This window comes from Macrobrachium nipponense, chromosome 4 (assembly GCF_015104395.2).
Source record: "Macrobrachium nipponense isolate FS-2020 chromosome 4, ASM1510439v2, whole genome shotgun sequence".
NCBI lineage: Eukaryota > Metazoa > Arthropoda > Malacostraca > Decapoda > Palaemonidae > Macrobrachium > Macrobrachium nipponense.
The window spans coordinates 4,073,567-4,096,550 of NC_061100.1; positions in this window are offsets into that span (position 1 = coordinate 4,073,567).

Sequence of the window (22,984 nt, forward strand, 5' to 3'; positions counted from 1 at the left end):
TGCATATGTAATCAGCACAATAAAACAACATTTTGTTGCCTATATTAGTGAAAGTATGAAACTTTTTATTCCCGGGGTTATGGTTTGAACTGAAATTCATTTTTACCTTGTAATCGGTGGTTTTATCCTCACTGCCATCACAACTGAAACTCCATAGTGCTTATTTGACTGTAATTATACACATTTTGGTCTTGATATTTCTGAAGTACTTACGAGCAGACGACGCGACGGCAAAATGATTCATCGTTGCCAATCTAGTGGAGCTCCACACATACGCCGATGCATCTACAAACTGTTTCCATGAATTCTAGTTGTCATAGTAATGCAGTAATGATAAAATTGCTGTAATATGTATATACTACAAATAGATATGCTAATTTCACTTATTTCTCCGGTTTTGTGTAAGTCTTATACCCAGTTTGGAGGGTAAACACATACCAATTGACAACACTGATAAACAATTGAAGAGCGCAGGATAAGTAGTTGTTGGAAGTCTGTGTTTACGATTGTTGTGATGAAAGTGCCCCAGCGTCTATGGGTACAAGTGGTGTGCGGATTTAGCACAGGAAATGGGAAGTTTGTTGACACAAGCGACTTCGCAAACATCGAAAGGGCGTGAATCTTCGAAACATTTTTAGTTGTAAGTAAAAATTTCGAAAGCGTCAAGGGGGTAGTGCGCACTGCGTTTGGTCACACTTTTCATTACCCTCTGTTTAATCTTAAAATATGGCCTTAATTTCTAATTTTGGAGAAAATACTTACTTCAAAAGGAGAGTAGAGGTCTCGAGCTGTTCCTTTCACCACCAACAACTCATGACTAATGACCATCTCCGGTGTCAGGAACAGGGTTGCCAGATATATTTTCAAAAAGTAGCCCAAACGCTTCCAAAAAATCGCAAATTTAGAGTTAAAGTAGCCCAATTTTTATTTTTATATATATATATATATATATACTGTGTATATATATATATATTATATATATATATATATATATATATATATATATATATATATATATATATATATATATATATATATATATATTAATCAAAACATTTATATGATTACTTACCTACAGTTTTTGGTCCTGCTTGGCTATCTTGCTAGTGAAAATATTTTTAAACAAATCTTTCAGTTCTTTTTTAAACCATAGTATATATAATTGTTTTGAAAATCAATTGTTTCAAAACGTAAACTTCCGAAATGTTTCATATTTGCAATTAAACTAAATAGATTCTTTTGTTGGAAAATTAAAATAAAATTGTCTTAATCTTTCAAAAATGAAATTTTGAAAAACAATCTCTCATTTTATTTCATGAAAATACGGTAAATAAAATTCTTTTCTTTTGTTGAAAATTAATCAAATATATCCAGCAAATCATCCACTAGACATTTCTTCATTTTCCTCATTTTTTGTAGATTGATGAGTCAAAATTTAGCATGGACCTTTTCGGTTCACAAATCCTGTACAGCATTTACCATTTAATTCCAAACTGGTCTTTATCCTTAATATTGAGGTTAAGAGATCTAGGCCCATTCGATTTCTCAACTTGGTTTTTACGCTTGTTACTCTAGAGAAAACCCTTTCTACTAGAGCATTACTTATGGGGAGGCTGTACTTTTAATGCAAACTCCGATATATCTTTTAAAATAAAGTCACCTCCCGCATTAGTTACAACCAATTGCCTTTGTCCAAAACTGATTTCCTGAAGTTGGGATGTCTCCATCACAAATGTTATTCCCAGTCTAGGTTCAACAAAGTTCGCCATTGACCTTCCAATATCTGGCTATTTCAAAGCGATCAGCTAGTTCTAAAGGTAGTTCAGAGAAAGGTGGCCGTGTGTGGCTTAAACAGACAGTTGGTGAAAGGTTCTTTATTTTCTTTAAGGTCTCCATGTTTTCAGGAAGACGAGAAAGTAGTTCCTTACATGCTCTTAAAAGGAATTTGTGGCATCTTGATTTACAATCTTGCAATTCTTGCTCTGAAATTAAATTGGCTTGTTTCTTACTGGATACGAGGGAGGTGAACTTCATAACCAAAATGCAACATTTTTTAAAGGGAGAAATATGGACGACATATTCAGATCAACTTCAAGCTTAACATAATTTGAAAGTAAAACTCTTCTCAGCATCACCAATGTAAAACACTCTAGCTCTCTGAGTAGGCTACAATGATCTGCTTCTTCTCTTTGAAAAAGCAAGTTTATCCTCTCGAAATCATTTAGAATGGGTCTTAGAAATGTCAAGTAGAGTTCATTTTTATGGTCAGAGTTACATAGAGTAGAGTTTCTCTAGATACATATTTATCACATGAAGAAGCTGCAAACTGAAAGTGAGTTTTCAGTGCATCCCACTGATCAAGAATTCTCTTTACACTGTTGCTTCTGGCTAGCCACCGGGTGCCAGATAGAAAGGTATTAATTGCAGAGGATCCTTCCCATCATGAATCAGCTTATAAATTTTTCATATATCCTCTCTTCTCAACGCCGATCTGTGAAACCAGTTATATGTTTCTCTAAGTATATAATCAATAACAAATGGCATTTCTTCTGATGCGTGAGAACAAGCTAAATGAAGTGAATGACAGGTACACTTTACAAAAGAATGAGATTAGGAATATCTTTTTTCATAAGCATATACACAGAATGGTGACATCCACAAAGATTTTGAGCACCATCTGTCGCTATTGCAAAGCATTTATTCAAATCCACACCGATTTCTTGAAAATAATCCTTTATGTGCTGATGTAAAGCTTCTGCTGTGGTACTTGTCACTGGGATTAGTCCTAGGAACTGAGACACTATCTTGTTGTGTAATGAACTGTAATAGCGAACACAAACACACAAATGTTTTATGCAAGCAATATCTGTTGATTCATCTATGATTAATGAAAATGCAGAATCTTTTATGTCTGCAACTATTTCTTTTAAAAGTACTGGGGACAGAACCTTCTTTATTATGGCGGTGCATTTCGTTCTAGTAATCTAATATTCTCAGAGCTTGAGGAACAAGGCATATCCTTCTTCAGAATATCACATAAATGATCAATTGATCTAATTGATGAATGACACGCAATATAAGCTGAAAGCTGTAATTCAAGTCGGGTAACTTTGTCTCCTGTGAAATAGTCCATAGTTTTCAAATTTTGTTCTTTGGAAGATATTTTTGACATGTTTTGTTTATGCTTTACAGAATCACTATGTTTCTTCAAATCAGCTTTGTGGGACCCTTAGTTCGCTTTTGCATAGCTTGCAGTAAGCTTTATTTGCATCACCTTTAACTTCTTCGATCCATTTTTCAAAAATGGGGTCTTTTAACCATGAATGTTGAAAACCCTTGTTATATTTTGCCCACTTCCCCATTTTGTTCGCACTCTTATCTATGTTATTGTCACCACTAGGCGTAACCATCGAAATCTCAACTGAAACTGATGATTTGACTCAGTGTTGACTTGCCGTACAGAGTTGCCGTTTGAGAATTTTTTCGATATCTTCATTACCCAAATAACCCTTTTTCGCCAATATATTGTGGAAAAAATCCATAAATCTTCAAATACAAGATTTAAGGTTTTAATAAAATTTCATGGTAAAAATCCCACAAAATAGGAAAAATTCTCCCATAAAGATGCTGAAAATTCCGCAACCGGCAACACTAGAAAACTTGCAACCGTCACACAAAACGTTACTCAAGATGAAGCTGTAGAATACAGTACCATACGAGTTCGATATACGTGCTGATGAACAAACATTGAAGCATAAAGGTTGATATAATAAGCTTATTATATCAATCTCTATACATAGTTAAAAATATATATAATCCTTGTAACAGACAAATAAAAATAAGCTTTTGCTTATTTGCAGTTAAACTAAATAAAAAATCTATATAAAATAAAAAGTAGCCCAAATGTAGCCCAATTAAAACCACTAGTAGCCCAAAAAGTAGCAACTAGCAAGTTGTGAAATTTGGTCGCAAGAAGCTGTAAAAAGTAGCCCAATTTGCGATAAGTAGCCCAATCTGGCAACACTGGTCAGGAAGTGTTAAGTGTTAAAGTACTTTTTTTTCGGAGGGTGGCCACAGACGCGGTATCAGCGGTTGTAGTCCAGTCGGTTGTTTACCATATATCAATGTTTTTTGTTTTGTTTTGGAGTTCTTTTATGTTACAGCAACATTTATTTAGTACGAAACATCTCTTTGTTTTACTTTTTTAACCACCGTTATCGTCAATATTTTTAACTTCATTATTGCAGATGCTATCATTATTACAACGGTATTTTCTACTGGTAACATTATTCTTGTAATAATTTTGAATATGCTTAATACCAGTAGCAGTATAAGTAGTATTAAGACATCCTATAGAAGCAACCATAAGGCCATCAGATACTTAAACGAACAATGTTACCATAAAAAAATGTCCAATATTTGGGATATCGAGTTTGGCCCACGTCAGCTATTGTGTCGATGTAACAGGTTCTCCAACGTCAAGCCTGTTACTGGGTCATGGGGCTACATGACACTTCTGAGAGAGAGAGAGAGAGAGAGAGAGAGAGAGAGAGAGAGAGAGAGAGAGAGAGATTTAGTTGAGTTTGTTCTTAGACTGACTTTCGGTGTAATAATCTCTTCAGTAACCACCTAACATAGTCTCCATCGGGAGTGTCAGTATGAGAGAGAGAGAGAGAGAGAGTTAGACGTTTCTTAATCGAGGTAAGGGAACATAGTGTTTAGGATTTCAATGTAACAATGTTTTCGGTGTTTTTATCATCTCTGTTAAAGGGTGGCAATATTTGAGAGAGAAACAGTGCCTTGATTAAGATTAAGGGGTATTAACTAGGGTTTCATTGTAAGAGTCTTCCAGGTCTCTTTCCAGATGATTATTTTTCTTACATCTCCGTTGAGTTTCCACTTCCTGCCATGGTGCTTCCCTAGAAACCGTTCCTGTATGATGGTACTACAGCTTACAGTGGTGCCTTACCTGGCGCACTGGATGGATAATTTAGACGTATACGTTCTTTATATCATCGCTCCGTCCCAATCTGGAATGTTTTGTCCTGTTACTTGGCGTGGAATAAGTCTGTGATTTTTCCTCTCAGGATCAGCTCGTTGTTAACAAACACGCCGTAGATAACGTGCAGCAGACACGATCTTGGTAAATATACCTAGAACATGGTTGCAGAGCCTAAGCCTATACGCCCTCATTTTAACGCAATTTAGTCTGTTCTAGAATATTTTTAAAGTGGGAACATTATTTGGCTTGAATTATTCTATAACGGTTAGCGTAAAAAACTCAGTTTGAATAGAGTAAAACGGAGCTTACAAGAAGGCTAAAATGACAAAATATCCTACGATTCGATCAGTTAATATGCACACCCTGATGCAGGCTATTTGAGCCCTATTTTGTCTTGCATCATGCTAGCCTCAACAGCGAAGTTCTTTTGAAAACGTAAAATTGTGCAAGGAAATATTGCGTTCTTCAACAAACAATTCAAACTTAGACTGGCTATTAGCTCAATTCATCTCGTCTCTCAGTTTTAATACTAAATTGACCACTTAACCCTTTGTGTAGTTGACTTATCACTAGCTATAGCAAGTGAGATATACTTTCGAGCTTTGTTAAGCCAGTACATTGAGCTAAAGGCCGTTAGAAACAGCCACAGTGTGACGCCGTCTCTTGTTATTTAACTTTTTTTTTTTTTTTTTTTTTTTTTTTTTTAAACTAAGTTTTTTTTTTTTTTTTTTTTTTTTTTTTTTTTTTTTTTTTTTTTTTTTAACTAGCCTAGCTCAACTTTCAAGCAATGCCTTCAAGCGAGTCCTTTGAGTCTAGAAATGGTTCATTGTTCAGTGTAATTGGTTTGAACAAGTTATCAAAAAACATGGTTTGCTAGGCTTATATTTTAAGAGCTTTCCGAATATGCTATTAAAAAAGTGTGGATGGAAAAATGAACCATGAAAACTGGTTTTATAAAACTTATCATAACCAGAATGGTTCATAGAAGAACGAATTAACTAACCAAAATTAATTTTCTATATTAGCATGAAAAAAAAAATGGAATGCAGAGAGTAAAGCTCTAATGAAACAACAATTCAACAGAAAAGTAAAGAAGCCGCTACTAAAAAGATGTTAGGAAGAAAATGTGTCGTAGTACAAGCAATGAAAACGAAAACTGATTGATTATTGACTATTAAAATTGCTTCACATAGGTTATTGGCGCCTAAAGGGAAGAAAAGGGTCTCATGTTTATAAAATTCCGAGGGGGAGGGGGTGGTTGGGGTGCCCATTTTCATGCAAGGTAGACTGGATTGAAACTGGATTTCAGTAAAATCGATAACAAAAAGGCAGTAAGCTTAAAGTACAGCACTATTAATTTACTGCATATGAAAGGCATAAAATCATGGAATGAATCTCGAAAAGTAATCTAAGAGACTCATAAACCCACTACCCACAATAGCGGTAGACAAAATAGCGAGCAGCTTAGATAACATCAGCAAATAAATTAGGCGAGAAAAAGTTAGGCCTATTGGATTTGTTCAAAGTTCAACCGGGCATCACACCTCAAGGACTTCAAGAGAAGGATTACTGGGAATCATCAGACTGAAACGAGGCAACGGATTTGCAATGATCCCATGAAGGTATACATATAACATTGAACGAGATCGAGGGTAACAATTAGGACCAATAATCGTACTACCTGGACTTTCTGAAGGTGACAGCAGGAGCTATCGTAGGCTGAGGGCAGTGTTTTGTAGAATGTTCATCTAGAAAAATCTGCATCTAAAAAGAAGGAATTACCATTACAAATTTTACTTAATTGGCCTTTTTCTTATATAGCTAACTAAAACGTAATAGTTCGTTGACCTTTCCTTAAATAAAATTATAATAATATTAATAACAATAATCATAAATGGTCCCTGTCTATCACGAAGCAAAGGCTAGTTCATAGATTTGAATAATTATTCTGTATTATTAATTCTCTGTTATTACTATTTATATATCTTTACTTTTAGTACTAGTATAAAGGTTTGCATATGCTGAATTAATAAGCATTAAATCTATTAGTAATATTTTTTGGCAGTGTCGGATATACAATTTTTCAATTTTATGAGTTTTCTGCATCGACTGTTAATTTTATACCGGATTCTGCTTCAGCAAAGTATCAAGTGTGTCTTTTTCACTATACTTCCTGGATGGTGTGAGAAAGATAAAATTATTGCCGATATAGACAACTAAAAACAAAAAAAGGGGGGGGGGGGTGGGGGGGGGGGGGGGGGTTGGGAATGCAAACTCGACAGTGCCAAAAAAGGGACGAATTCTTGGAGAGAAGACGTATAGTCTAATAGCTATGTTCGCGCGTGCGTGTTTGTGTGTGTGTGTTCCTTTCGTAGTCCAGTTCGCGAAGCGAACAGAAGTCCCTCGATTGTGAGCCGATTTGGTACACTTGTGACAAGGTAGAGAAAAAGAGCGAGAGAATCAGCACATTCAACGCACCTGAAAAGTAAACGCACTAAAAGAAAGAATTAAAGAAGATAAACAGCTAATTGTCTGTTGTTTGTCGTCTCGAGGTTCCCCAATTGGAAGGCAGAATTCGAGAGAGTTGCTCTGCAGATTGCAATATTGCATCTCATCGAAGCCATCGGGAAGCCGAATCACACAGATAGACATCAGCTAATGATAATTGCTGGCTGCTTCGGATGCGGGTTAATTGGAGGGTGCAGTTCGGCAGACCTCTACGAAAACTGGTTTTATTCGGTCGTTTCCAATATTCTCGGGGTTTTGTTGTTTTTCGTTAAGTATCGTTGTGCTGTTGATATTAGATTGGTGGTTTTTAACTTCATAGTGCCAATTATATTATTATATACAACCATCTATCTTCGTAGGTAAGTATAACATTTAAATGAGCTCTATTGGTTATAAACATTTCTTTCAATTGTACCTCATTCACTTCGTTCATATAACTCATTCTTCCCGTTAAAGTGTTTAAAACACAATGAAGTAATAGGATTTTAATACATAATGCGCATAGCGAATCTCCCTCCAACTTTCAACCATAAAATAAATAAATAGTATAAAATAACAAGCAGAACCCTACAACGGGTCGAACCCAAGATTTGGGATAGTCTCATAAGTGGAGTCCAACAATGGTTGGACAGAACCCTCTAAACTGAGTTGAACCTGACTGATAAACCCAAAGAAGACAGGACCCAACAGCAGTTAGAACCCAAAGAAGAGTTTAATCTGCAGTGAATAACGCAGAGATAAATTAGCACATGAAAGCTTTGCTTTTAACACTAGGATGGCCGAGGTGTCGTTTTCGACACCTTCAAATTTTAACTAATTAGTATGGAATAACTGATTTTGGCTCAATGCTGAGTCTTATAGACAATTATTAAATTTTTAAAAAGATGCTTAACAGACCTAATTTTTTAAAAAAATATTCAGTGGAATAGCTGATATTTGAGGTTTTACCTTAAATGGCCAAGGTGTCGTTTTTGTACACCTAGGCTATTTATATGGTAAATTCATTTGAAAACTCCTCACAAGCAATATATTTGTGTTTGTGTCCCCCTATCTATATATCTATATTTATCACACACACACACACACACACACACACACACACACACACACACACACACACACACACACACATATCTATATAATGACTTTCTTTCAGTATGAGGTATACTATATATTTTCGTGAATTTCTTTTTTTTCAGACTTGTTATTCCTGACTTGAAGATCCTTGAGAATTCTGTGCTTCGTGATCTTTGGCAAAGGAAACAGTTACTAAGCACTCATCATTCATATTAGCTTAGTGGGTAGTCATACTGAATATATTAGAGATGGCTTGCTTCACGGTGTAAGGGATATAAAGATTTCTATACTGTAGAAGAAGCATTTGAATATTATCTTCCAATCAGAGATGAAGTTTCAAGTGATGATAGTGATGGTAGTGAAAATGAGTTTTTACCACAAAAGAAGTTTCTTCAAGCTCATCAGATTCTGATGACTATCAAGATAGTGAAGACGAATCCACTAGACAAGCAAGTACCTCATCAGATATACAGCAAGCACTTCTACAGATAGATACCATCATTACACGGCATGGGATTGCCTGGGAACCTTTATCATCATCTCGGAAAGGAAGATATAGCCAAAGTCAGGTATTCAAAGCTACTTCTGGTATTTCAAAAACTGTGAAAAATGTAGCTGCAGAATCCCCATATTCTGCTTGGAGAATCTTCATTGATGAAACTATGCTACGGAAAACAAAATTCATAAATGGACAATCAGTGAAGGAAAAAATCACGATGAAAGCTGGGTGTTTATCCTTAGAAAAGTTTGAGGCCTACATTTCTTTGACATATGCAAGGGGAGTGTACGGAAAAGCTCACAGTGCAGATTTTTTGTGGAATAAAACCTATGGCCCAAAAATATTCGGAGAAACCATGTCTAGAAGTGATTACAAGAAAATACATAGATTCATTAGGTTTGACAACAGAAGCACAAGGTCAGAGAGGATCAAAGTGACAAATTTACCCACATTAGAGACATTTTTGACCTTTTTGTTGAAAATTGCAGAGGTGCCTATATACCAACATATAGTTTGACAATTGACGAACAGCTATTGCCCATGAAAAACAGGTGCCCATTCATTGTATTTATGCCAAATAAACCTGATAAGTTTGGAATGAAATTTTGGGTCCTTACAGAGGTAGAAAACAAATACATTGTAAATGTGATCCCTACTTAGGAGCCATAGAAAAGGAATCAAGGTTAGGGGTTCCCTTGGCGGAACATGTTGTGCTCAGTCTTACTGAAGTTGTGAAGAACAAAGGCTATAATGTAACAACAGACAACTTTTTTACATCTCTTGAAGTTGCAAGGAAACTGCGAGATAGAGCTACTTCAATTGTCGGTACTGTGAGAGGAAACAGCAAGCATCTGTCCGAAAGAAATGACTTTACAAGAAAAGGGGAAAAAGTATGAATCCAAATTCTATTTTCAAGATGAAAGTGAATGCATGTTGTTAATTATCATGCAAAGCTAATAAAAATGTGTGCCTCTTATCAACAATGCATAGTTCTCCAACATTTGACGGAAGGGAATGAGAAGAAGAAACCAGCAGTCATTGATTTCTATAATGCTAATAAAGTAGGAGTGAAACTGTAGCTCGAACCAAATCGCTCCGAAAGTACAGTACACGTTGTGCTACAAGACGTTGGCCCCTTCCAGTTTTTTTTGTAATATACTGGATATGGCAGTTATAAATGCATGGATTATATACAGACTAGCATCAGGGAGAACAATTAGTAGGAAGGAGTTCATTTGGAGCTCATTGAAAGTCTTAGGCATGCTTATGTTCAGAAGAGAAGCTTACCGAATCTTGCAGATGTGCCCTCCACAAGCTCATCATTACCTAAGAAACGTCGCAAGTGTCATGGTAGAAATGTTCATGCTACGATTACTGTTTGCCAAGTATGCAAAAAACCTACTTGTGGCAAAATGTGCAAAGGATGAAACTAGGGTAGTGTTTGTAACATGTAATGATTGTGGAATCTAAGATATTGATAAATAATTGGCCTACAGGATTGTAAAAAGAATGTTATAGCCTACTTCAAAATGATGTCAAATGTTATGTAATAACATATTCTTTAATAAACTATGTATTTGCAAACATATGAGTTATTTCATTAACCATATATGATTATTTTTCATGCCCAATTCAATAAAAAATCATAAGGTGTCGAAAACGACACCCTCGGCCATTTTATATATATCAAAGGAGCTGGCCATCCTAGTGTTTTTAAAACAGAAAGGGATATACTACTTCAGTGTCCGGGTTCTAGATAGTAATACAGCCTCGTGTGTGTGTGTGTGTGTTTGACATCATGTTTTGTTTTATTAGGGTATGTTACTTGGAAAAGATGTTTCCGTTAAGGCTGCCATAATGAGATAATAATTATAGCTTACTTGGTACAAAATAATGCTGAAAAAAGACTAAGATAATTAAATATCTCGTGTATTAAAGGTCCTACGCGTAGCGTAGGCTGGTCTAAGTCTTTTCTTGCTATTTACCAGCTTAATTAAAAGGCAATTTTTAGACATTTCTGTTCTAGCATTAGAACGTTACTTGGAAATGACGAGTCAATAAATGTTACCGTAAACAATAAACTTGATATATTTGGAAGGAAATTGTGGTTAAAGAATGTTGAAATAATATAGTATACAACGAACACCGAATAGAGAAGTTTGTGGGCGTATGTGTAGTCGAGGATAGTACTAGTACTGAACGTAGCTGGGCTCTTAGGTCCGCCTTCATTAATGTTTGCTCTCAAAACAGACGCCACTTATTAGCGATAATGTTTCTTCCTCTTATGTCTAATGGTATGTTAGTATCGCACCTTTCAACATAGAAGTTATAGTTAATTTCATTAGCGTCCTTAAATTGGACCAAGTTAAGTTGCTGTGGGTTTACACAAATTACACATCATTCAGAGAATGAGACTTTGGCTGTACTGGTTGCGCGAAACTTTACTTATGTCGTATATGGTAGTGCAGTAAAATAGTTATGAACAAGGATTTTGAAATTAGTCACGAAAAATAATGATGAATGTCTTTTATAGTTGCGAACATAAAAGTGTTTTCTTCCACTTACAGTTCGAAAAGAAGACACCCTTTTATAGGACACGGTAACTTCAGAGATATGGGTACGATAATCCACTGTAGGCGGCAGAATTTTGCCAGTCTAAAGGAAGGTCCGGTCGGTTGGATGTAACACCATACTCTTCCCATAAGTTTCATATTTTGGTGGTCGCAGTGCCCACTCTCTTTAGTGTGTAGACAGTATTCTGTAATTTTTATTGTTACTGGCTGCCTTGGGTAAATCTGCTGGTGAGTTTTTATCGTGTTTAGAACTAAGATTCACGTTAAATGTAATGGGGAAGATGGAGGTGGTGTTTGGTTGGATGAGTAACGGCTTCGCCAGTAAGGTAAGTGAGAATCTATTTCAGTTTAACTGTGGACATTGTATTTCAGCATGCCGTGTGCTTCCATTGGACTGGGCTTGTATTTTACAGGTTTTTGTTTATTATTACTTATCACTGATAACTATGACATAGTCACAATGAAATACTGAATCTGCCACCGATTTGTAGGCTACATCAGAAACACGAGCCATGAAGAGACGTAAAGTTGCCATTTAGCTACTTATGGACGTTTCCAGGTTCGAGATTTTGTCATATTTCGCAAGGAAAATATGACCTCGTTTATCTATGTTTCCAGTAACTTTGGCGAATATAATTCAGGTAATCCAACCTCAAACAACCCCATAGATTCCATTCAAACTAAAATTTCAGAAGTAATTATGAATCCCTTAAACAAGTAATGTTTGCTCTATTTCAATAGCAATGGAAGTATAATCGTCTAACTTTCTGTCAGGAATATCTTTTTTATTTTTTTTACTACACGCATTCGTGTAGTTTATGGGAAACATTCCAGAAATCAAGACTTATACTGTATTCTGCCATATATATTGGGACTAGGCCTTAGACTCGTTTCGTGTTTAGGATTATAGCCTAGGTGGAAGATTGGTTTTGTTCATAGGACGAAGAGCTGCTTTTGTAATAAAGTTATGCAGATTAGTTATATTTAAAAAAAAAAAAATGCACCGAAAATTGATCAAATAGGCTGTATAAAATAAGCCAAAAAGCAATTATAGGCAATTGCTCCACACAGACTACAAGGAATGTTCCCGCGAATACGACAGCCGCTAGGGATGGTTGGTGCGTCAAATGTATTTCGCCGTGTTTAGTACTAGCCCCTTGCGGTTAATTACAGTCGAACCCCCCAAAATAACCGTAATTTTTTTTAAAGGCAACCCAAATACTATAGGGAAACTGTAATTTCCAAAGAAAAACCCGACGCGGAATTATTACCTAGATCTACCAGCCAAAATATTCTAAACGAAATCGAATATTGTTTTTGTATTTAGGCTAACATTAGATATAGATCAGTATGTGCACTAGTTCTAGTGCCGTTCATGTTTACAAACTTTGCTCATTTGTTACTATGTTTTGTGGTACTTGACGCAAGTAATGCATTTGAAACTTTTGTGATATTCGTTTGTGAATAGAGTGTTTGAAGGGGACTGAAGGCTTGGATTAGGGATGGTCCCCCAATGGATTTTTTAAATTAGGCCTAATTTTTTCCAAAGCTGTCCCCACGGTTTTTTTTAAATCCCTGGAGAAGGTAGTGAGCCAAACATCTGGGGTTTGCTTTTAAAATACCCTTTGAAGGTAAATGACTATTTAGCTTTATAAAAATTGGAATCGAAGTTCTTATCATTTCAGGGAATCGTTTCGAGATAGAAATTTCGTGGTGGTTCAAAGTGGATCGTACGAGCCGTGAACACTTTTTGAAGTGCTCGTGAAATATACAGAGAAAGTTCGGCTTTCCTGCATATCGGTTGTGCACAATTGATAACGCTCTCTCAATGTGAGAAGCAATTATTCATTGACAAAATTAAAGATCTGTCTTTTAAATTAAACCTCATCTTCTGACTGCGAGTTTACCGCTAGCGATACCTTTCCTGCTTGGCATTATTAATGTTTTCGCTGACTTTAACACTAGCTCATAATAGAATTAATTACTTGTCCTATTCCCAAAATGCGTAGAGCGTCATAACCTAGAACAGCGCTATACTGTAGGTCTCGTTCAGTATCCGGTTATGCTCTCTCTCTCTCTCTCTCTCTCTCTCTTCATCTCTCTCTCTCTCTCTCTCTCTAGGATGTTTATTCATCTACCATTGATTCATTATTTAACTGGGAGATTTTTTTTTTAACCAAACATTAGCCATGTTGATGGTGCTATGTTTAGAATGCTGTTTGTTTGGTTTGAAGTATAGTACATATATGTTTATACACATGAACTTACACATGTATATTCATATAAATAATATATATATATATATATATATATATAATATATATATATATAATATATATATCTTCGTTTAAGAATCCCAATTTATAGTTTCAATTACTGACTGATTTCTCAAACTCAACAATAGTTTAAAAAATGGTTTGAATTTCAACAAACAATAATTCAACAAGATGGGAAACTAATTATGACTATTTTGACATCGAATCGTTGTTCACTAAGTTCAGTTACAGAAACCATAGACATTATTCTTAATAAAGTTTATGAAGGATATAGAAGATTTCACGGTTTTAGCAGCACCTTTTTAAAGACGCTACTCGACCTTGCTGTGCAAGATTCGGCTTCGTTTTTAAACAAACAGCTTTACTCGCAGGTCGAGGGAGTTGGCAAAGAAATGGATCACCGTTAGGACCTTTATTTGCTAACTTTTTTATGAGTCCATCTGAGAATTTTTTAAATAGTTGCCCTGATAATTTTAAACCAGCATTTTTATAGAAGGTACGTTGATGATACTTTACCCTGTTTAAACACAGTTGCAATGTTACTAGTTTCTTGATTATATCAACACTGTTTCATACCGAACGTAAATTTACCATAGAAACTGAAACAACAATTCAATAGCTTCTTGGATGTAAAATGTTCCTAGGAGTGAACAACTTTTTAATACGTGATATCGCAATAGTAATTTTATGGATTGGGAAATAATTTTTAGCAGTTCGTGTTTTATGGCTTTAAAGCTAATCTGTCTACGTTGGTACACAGAGCATTTACATAACTCATGACTGTCTGCTTTCCATAATGAAATTGAGTACCTGTGAAAATTTTTTAGCAGCTAACTCCTACCCAAAACAATGTGTTCTTAATATTATTAATAAAATGGTTTCTAATTATCGTATCTCCACCCCCCTGCTAAGTTTCATCAAAACGTACTAAACTTAATATGTACGCTCAATTCCCTTCCACACAGATAAACACGCTTAAAATATAAAAAGCATTATAGAAAAAGAATTAGGGTTCCTAAGACTAACCCCAATCCCTGTAATCCAAAAAGATAGGTATCCCTTCATTACAAGATAAGCTTCAAGTTTTATGTTGTCAAATGTAATCTATAAATATGGAATGCCCCAGATGCTTGGTACTTAATATGCTTCAACCGGAGATTGTTGCAAGTCCGTTATTATAGTCACATGGGACTCAAGCTATAGGACGGGATCCAGGATATCGAATCACATGCTCAAAATGCAAGAATTCCTATGGCAAAACCATTTTCTATCCTTACCTCAACAACCCAGCATCCTTTCTAACACACTTGAGTCACTTTACATTAAACACCTATCGCCTAATTTAAACAATTCGTCTCTGCCACTCCCCTTTCGTTGCCTGAAGTGTAAGTTTGGTCGGTCCTCACGTTTCTAGTCATTCTGCTCTTGTTCTCTGAACTGTATAGGTAGTCTTTTAATCTTTAATATAGCTTCTTTTGCATAATTCATATTTTTGATTATTATATATATAGATATCATATATAGAATATAGATATATAATATATATATATATATTTATTCAAAGCATCTGAAATTTTTTCGTATGTGACTGTATAATTGCGGAGAGTGAGAGGAGAGAAAGTTTACTTCGCGAGGAAATATGATCTCATGATATAAAAATCTCTTACCCATGAATAGATATACTTGACTGAATGTATGAATTTAGCTTCGTCTTAAAACCACAGCCGACTGGCCGTTAGTAACCTGTATGTATGTATGTGTTGAAGAAGAAAACAGCATATCCACCTTTGTGTTTGATGTTGGAAGGTCCACTAAATGGCTGCTGGCTTAGTTTTTAGTTTCCGGATTAGAGGAAAAGATGATAACAGAGTGAGAATAGAAACTAGTGATAATATAAAGTATTACAGGTCCTTTCTTGAGTACTAGTAAATTACATTGTTTGTGTGTGTATACATACATATATACACACATACGTACAAAATAAATTTTACTACTCGGGCAGTTGAGAATAGGGCCTTTTTTATGCAAACGCCCACTACAGTTTCTTTTTCTCGCGCCATAAGAGATCGGGGGGGGGGGGAGCGTTGACCCTCGATCGGTGAGAGCATAGGGGGGTGGTACGCTTACTTTATGCCAGTGTTTTCTTAAACTAACTTGTGGCAACGGAGCCCCCTTTTTATTGAACTGACTCGGCAGCGGACCCCTTGTTGTGACATTTCTCTTGATTTAAAAGTGTTTTTCAGGGTTAATATAGTAACTGAGTACAAAATGGTTTACTGACTTATTTATTATTAATGGCTTATCTTCAACATAAATGTTTACTTTTACTTAAAATAACTTTCACAGCATTATTAGTTTGCAATTTTTTGCACACAAATTTTTAGGTGAACTTAACAAGCGAACGTTTCCTCCTCACATAATCCTGAGGACACTTGGCACATTCCACGGACCCAGGGGGATCCGCGACCAATCCTTAAGAAACACTGCTTTATGCAGATAGAGAGGGACTGGTGTCCTACATACCTCCGATAAGCGTTGTTTTATATCTTTCTTTTCTGTGATAAACTTCTAATACTTCCCTTCAGGTGAAAAAAAAAACGAAAAATCTTAATTGAATTTTCAAAACAGCCCCTTTCCTTTCCTTGAGACTTTTATCGCCGAGAGTCAACAGACGAAGCTCCAATGTGTCAGGAGAGATTCGCATTCAGTCTCTTTCTACTAAAGTCGATTCATTCAACTTAATTGGAAGAAGTCCATCCAGAATGACGCTGTCAACTTCCCTAGTGAAGATCAGATTACAACTTCATTCCTCAGTTCTTCAACGTAGCATTTATTTTGTAATATCCGAAATTTTAATGTATAGGTATACGTAAAGAACCCTCAGTGTTTCACGGTAAAATTTAGCATTGCGAGCTGTGTAGTTCATTTATGTGTAGAAATGAAAAATAGAAGAGTTTTTAATTCTCTTAACAAAAAAAAAAAACAAATAAATAAAAAAACATTCGTGTACCTTGTTGTTTCGTCTGTAGAGAAAATGGTTAACGATGCTGAATATAGACCAATCAAATCCTCGAATCCCTTTTTTCCACGAATAACTCGGAAATATTACAATTAATTTACAGGAAAAATTTATCAAGTTTTGTACATAAATGATACAGTTCTCGTTATGTTTTAACTTCTGTAGATTCATTGATATTGTGTTTCTGCAAACCGTTTCAGGTAACATATTTTCAAGTAATTAAATCATAACTTCATCTCATCGACGCGATACACACAGCCACACACACACACACAGACACTGGTATTATTCGAGTGCTCTTAATTCTGCTTGTCATAATCGGGAATAAGCCCAGCAATTTTCGCTTATTATGTATATATATATATATATATATTTTATATGTATATATATTATTAATATATATATATATATTATATATATATATGTATATATATATATATATTATATATTATATAGTAATGAGGGCTGTTGCCTTGTATAATAAGGCGCCCTATAAGGTAATGTTAGACTTGCGATAATCTTACGCTAAGTCGATTGGTTATGCAACTTCCAATACTCATTGGAGTGTCTTGGTGTTTGCTGATAACTTACGAAGTCGGTATTATCTTCTTTGGTTATGACTACGATGTTGTTAAACTCATGATGATATCTTCCTCTCTGATGTGAGGTTTCTAGTGAAAACATGGGAAGTATAAAAATACATCTATTCTTTGATATTACTAGGAATATCAGAATAGGTGTACAGGTCTTCTAATGACGATGGCTTATCGCTTCTGCCAATGATGCGTGGCTAATTCTACTCTCCCTACCATCTCTGTTACAAATCATAAAGGAATCAGAACAGTAGCTCGAACATATGACATACATACAGATTCAATCACGTAGCGCCATTTGCATTATAGTCGCGGTAGTTGTCTCAAGCAGAAGTTGGACCTAAAAGGTTTTTCAAAACAATGAGTGACTACATGTGCGGCATGTCATCTTAGCCTATTTTATTGTAAACGTCATCTTAGCATACTTTATCGTCGCTAGTCTGAATCACGATTCCTGCAAGTTAATTCTGTTGACTCTTTAGTTTTAGTTTTTTATATATATGGAATTAACATTCCATAATTTTTTTATTATGTAATCACTTCATAAAACTTCGGTCAGCTACAAAACCAACCACTGAATATTACTCAAGCTTGACCTTGCCATTTGGACTTATAGGATTGATACAGATGCACTATGTGAATATAATAGATATATAGAACAAATACTTGTAAGTAAAAAAAATTCATGTGTACACAAATACAGATTCAAGTAATAAGACATACAACATAATATGCATATTATGATATTTCGTAATAATAGTGATCAACGTGATAGATACTGATACAGTTTTTCACTTCATCTCTCTAAGAATACATATGCTACAGAAAATACTAAATGTTACTCTGATAATTGCGAGAATGAAGATTAACGGATAAAAATCATATTTAACTGATAAAAATTCTATATAGAGTGATAAAAATGATTAATTTTTATGCTGATTTGTTGATTTTTATGTCTAACTTTTATGTAACTGGTTCATTAATCCATATCTAACTCATATATTTAACTGTTCATTAATCCACATACTAACTTTTATATAACTGCATATTGGTACGAAAAATTTTAAAAAAGGAACAGATTGATTATAGGCTACCTGATTTATTATACATATTTATATGGATATATGTCATCTTAAACAACTGATTCACATAACGCCCAATCTAAGTGATTAATCTAGGTGCACTTTAAATAGATTCCCTAGTGCGTACACGTCACAGATAATTTCGATTCGTTATTTATGATAATTTATATATATATAGGTTACAGATACTTTAATATATAGGATACATGACGCGAGGTTATATCTACTGCACCTTCTAGCGTTTCGACAAATTTGTTGTCCTTTACACAGTTCCAGACAACCACTAATATCCCAAATGAAATGGCTCCACTTCCAAGGTTACAAACAGTGGGGATTGCTGGGCAGGTCCGTTCTATTTGCGCCCATGCATTGTTCTCTCATCTTATGCTTTCGAATACGTGGCGATGAATAAAATCTCCCAGCACGAGTCCTTCGCCAGCACGTAGAGGTTGAATATCCTCTGGGTCTAATTGTCGGAAGTATGTCCCTCTTTGTAGCATTTCCAACGCCGCTAGAAGCATTCCGCATTAAAAAACGGATTTAATCGACGGGATACTGGTGTCGGTCCAAGAAGTCATGAAATAGCTTGTTCACTTGTGATGTGTGCTTATTCCCGTTCACATTGTGGCAGTTGAATACTTCACTGCTGTCGTCCCGCAGCGACGAACAATTTTTTTTTTTTTTTTTTTTTTTTTTTGAAAGTTGCGATGTGAAACTCCGTCACTGCAGGATCTGTAACCCAGGTTCCGTTAATCAGCCTGTAAGTGAAACTATATTTGTCACAAGGGCAAAGTAAATTCAGAACATCCAAATAGCGGAGGAGAAGCCATTAAGACCAGACTTACCCCCATGAATTAGCTGATATTTTATGGAATTCAAAAGAGTCATCTGTAACAAACTTTTTTATCCATGGCATTATAACATGAGTGAACCTATCCAGGTCTAATGATGATGTAAAAATAGCCATAATTATAAAAAATAAACAATTCAATACGCATCCCAAAGAAAAAATTTATTTGATATTACTGGTAGTAAGTTTACTAGAAAGGAAGTGTGAACGGAGTCTATTGGTGAGTATTGCCATGGCAAACACAAGAGTCAAAGAGAATATTATTAATGATTCTGTATTATCTTGCTTACTGAATTATTGCTGTATAAATCTGATCCCCTGTGCCCCTACAAAAGTTTCATATTCCAATTTTTTCGTCAACGCGCATCCCCGAGGGTTATTTTTGGCAGAGAGATGCTAGAAAGAACCCACTATGTAACTATTTCTATATAAACTGGGTTTTCAGAAAATGGACTTTTCCCATGATGTGATTTACTTGAATTGTAATAGCTATTTTTTGCAAGTAGATTTTTCATATCCAATGACTGATACTTAAGTGACCGTTTATCCAATGTCATACCTGTTTTATTGACTAATTGTCTATAAGGTTAGAAAAAATTAATTCATTTTTGATGTTATAGAATTCTGTTGCTTTTTTGGTTCATTATTTTAAATGATTGGTTCCTTAACTAAAGTTGCTTGCCACACACGGATAGAATGGGTTATGCTATGTTATGTCATCATGACTATGAACCACATGTGAATTTCATGAGCTAAGCATTCCTCTCTCAGCCACCTCTTTTGCCAGCGGTTATTGAGGTTAAAAGGAACAATGATGATTTTTGGCAATGATGACGTCCGTCACCTCAGAGATGCTCTCACAGCTTATTGGTTTAGTTACTTGCTGTAAAAAATCCGACTTTAGTATAAATTGGGTATTTTTTTGTTTTAATACTCCACCACACGAGAAGAATGTCTGAAAAAAACTATACCAAATTGAACAATATAATAGTTTCAATGTTGGAAATCTGCATTATTGTACAAAATAAATGTAATTATGTTAAATTAAATATTCCTTATTCAAACTAATGAAGGGTTTCCATACAAATTTTATTATTATAGTATTTGCCCTGTAAGATTCATATAGGATTATTCGCATAGATATAAACTTTTCACTTATAGACTTCCTTACTTAAAATTCTCTTTTATTTATTTGATTTATTTTATTTATTTTTATTTTATTTTTTTTTTTTCATTGACTACGAATATAAATCACCGGGACAGACATATTTCAGTAGGTTTTGATATGTTTTGAACTTTTTAGCTTATTTTGTTACATGAAAATGTGTACCCTCTTACTCCGAGCGCTAAAAATCAAATCTCTCCATTATGCCGGCGCTGGTTTGGAGTGAGCGCCGAAGCGGAAAAAATAATATTTTCAAAAAATCACAGCGCGCTTAGTTTTGAAGATTAGATTCATTTTTGGCTCATTTTTTTTTTCATTGCCTGATTTAGTATGCAATCATCAAAATGAAAATAATTTATTATCATATGTAGAATAATGCAATATATGGTAGCGAAAAAAAAAAAAATTCATAGATATTGTATTCAAATCACGCTGTGCAAAACGGTCCAAAAGCTAACGAGTTGACTTTTTATTTCGTTGTAATTGTATCACTAAATTGCAATTCTTTGATATATAATACATAGTAAAAACTAAGCAACACCGGCAAATATTATCCAAATGATTACGAATTCATAACGCGCGGACATAAAAAATTGATATTTTCAAAATTCCCGTAATTCTAAATATTGTTCTAGAGACTTCCAATTTGTTTCATAAATTATAAAAAATATTGGAAATTACGATACTGTAAGATTGTTAGATTAGAATTGCACGATTTCGACATTTTCGGACCGAGTGACAATTTGGGACGCGGAATGTCGAAATTTTTATATAATAGTTTTTTATATGCACATCTTATCGGAGATGGAAGCTACAACCTTCAATTATTTTTTATGTACTTATTCATGAATTTGCGCACATTTTGATATATGAAACTCCTATAAAAAGGCTAATATGAAAAGGAGCAAATATTAGGATAATGCATGTATCGTATTTCGGAGACTTGCGGCCGTGACGAATCGGCGCAGCAGGAGTGAAGGTAAATCATTTTTCAAAAATTCCCATAAATCCAAATAGTGTTTTAGAGACTTCAGATTGTTTAAAATGAAGGCAAATGACGGAATATTACTAGGCCGTAAGAGTTTTAAGCTTACAATTGCGTTTTTCAACTATTTCGGTAGAGTCAAATTTGACCGAACCTGGGTTTTTTTTCTATTTATCGTGCTTTTGTATGCAAATATGTCGCAAAAGAGAAAAGCTACAACCTTCATCATTTTTTAGGTTGTTCTACATGAATTGCGCACATTTTTCATATATAAAACTTTTATGTAACAGCTAATTTTAAATGTGCAAACATTTTCGACAATCGCACAAAAATTCTATTTTTTCGGAAGAGTTACCGGAGAGAACGTACGGAAAATGTTTTTTTTTTTTTCATAATTCACCATAAATCGCAATATTGTGCTAGTAGAACTTCCAAACGTTGCAAAATGAGGTAAATGATTGAATATGAACTAGAATATAAGAGTTTTAGTTACATTGCTTTTTTCGACCATTTCGGTAGAGTCAAAGTTGACGCAAGGTTAAAATTTTTGCACTTAACGTTATTATATGAAAATATTTCGAACTGATATAAGCTACAACCATGGGTTGTTTTTTGTTGTATTGTGCATGAAATTGCGCACATTTCATTATAAACTTATGTAACGGCAAATTTAAAAGGTGCAACATTACGACAATCGCACACAAAAAATTTATCGGAAAGTTTATCCGGGGGGGGGGGGGGGGGCCGAACGTAAGGAAAAGGTTTTTTCATAATTCGCCTAAATCGCAATATTGTGCTAGAGACGTCCAATTTGTTGCAAAAGGAGGGAAATGATGAATATTACTATAATATAAGAATTTTAGCTTACATTGGTTCTCGACCATTTCTGTAGAGTCAAAGTTACTGGAAGTTTGAAATTTTTTGCAAATTATCGTTTTTATATGAAATATTTCAAACTGATAAAACTACAATATGAGTATTTTTTGTTGTATTTTACATGAAATTGCTCACATTTTCATATATAATACTTCATGTAAAAGATATTTAAAATGTGCAAAATTATGTCAAAGTGACAATAATTGCCGAGATTGTCATCTGGGGGGGAGGGGATTACTTTTTAGTGTGATAAGAAAGAATTCGCGCTTGCGCGCCTGCGTAGCGCGATTGTAAACCAAACAACGCCTTGATCCGTGAACTCCAGCATCCCCCAAGCGCTGATACAAAGTTTTCGGGGGCTGGTAGGCCTATAGTATTTTTTCCGCGAATTTTAAAAAAAAACTTTTTGTGGAGCCGACGTATGATACGTCCAATCGGCATACTGTAGACATTTTTGAATCGACGTTTAATACGTCCAA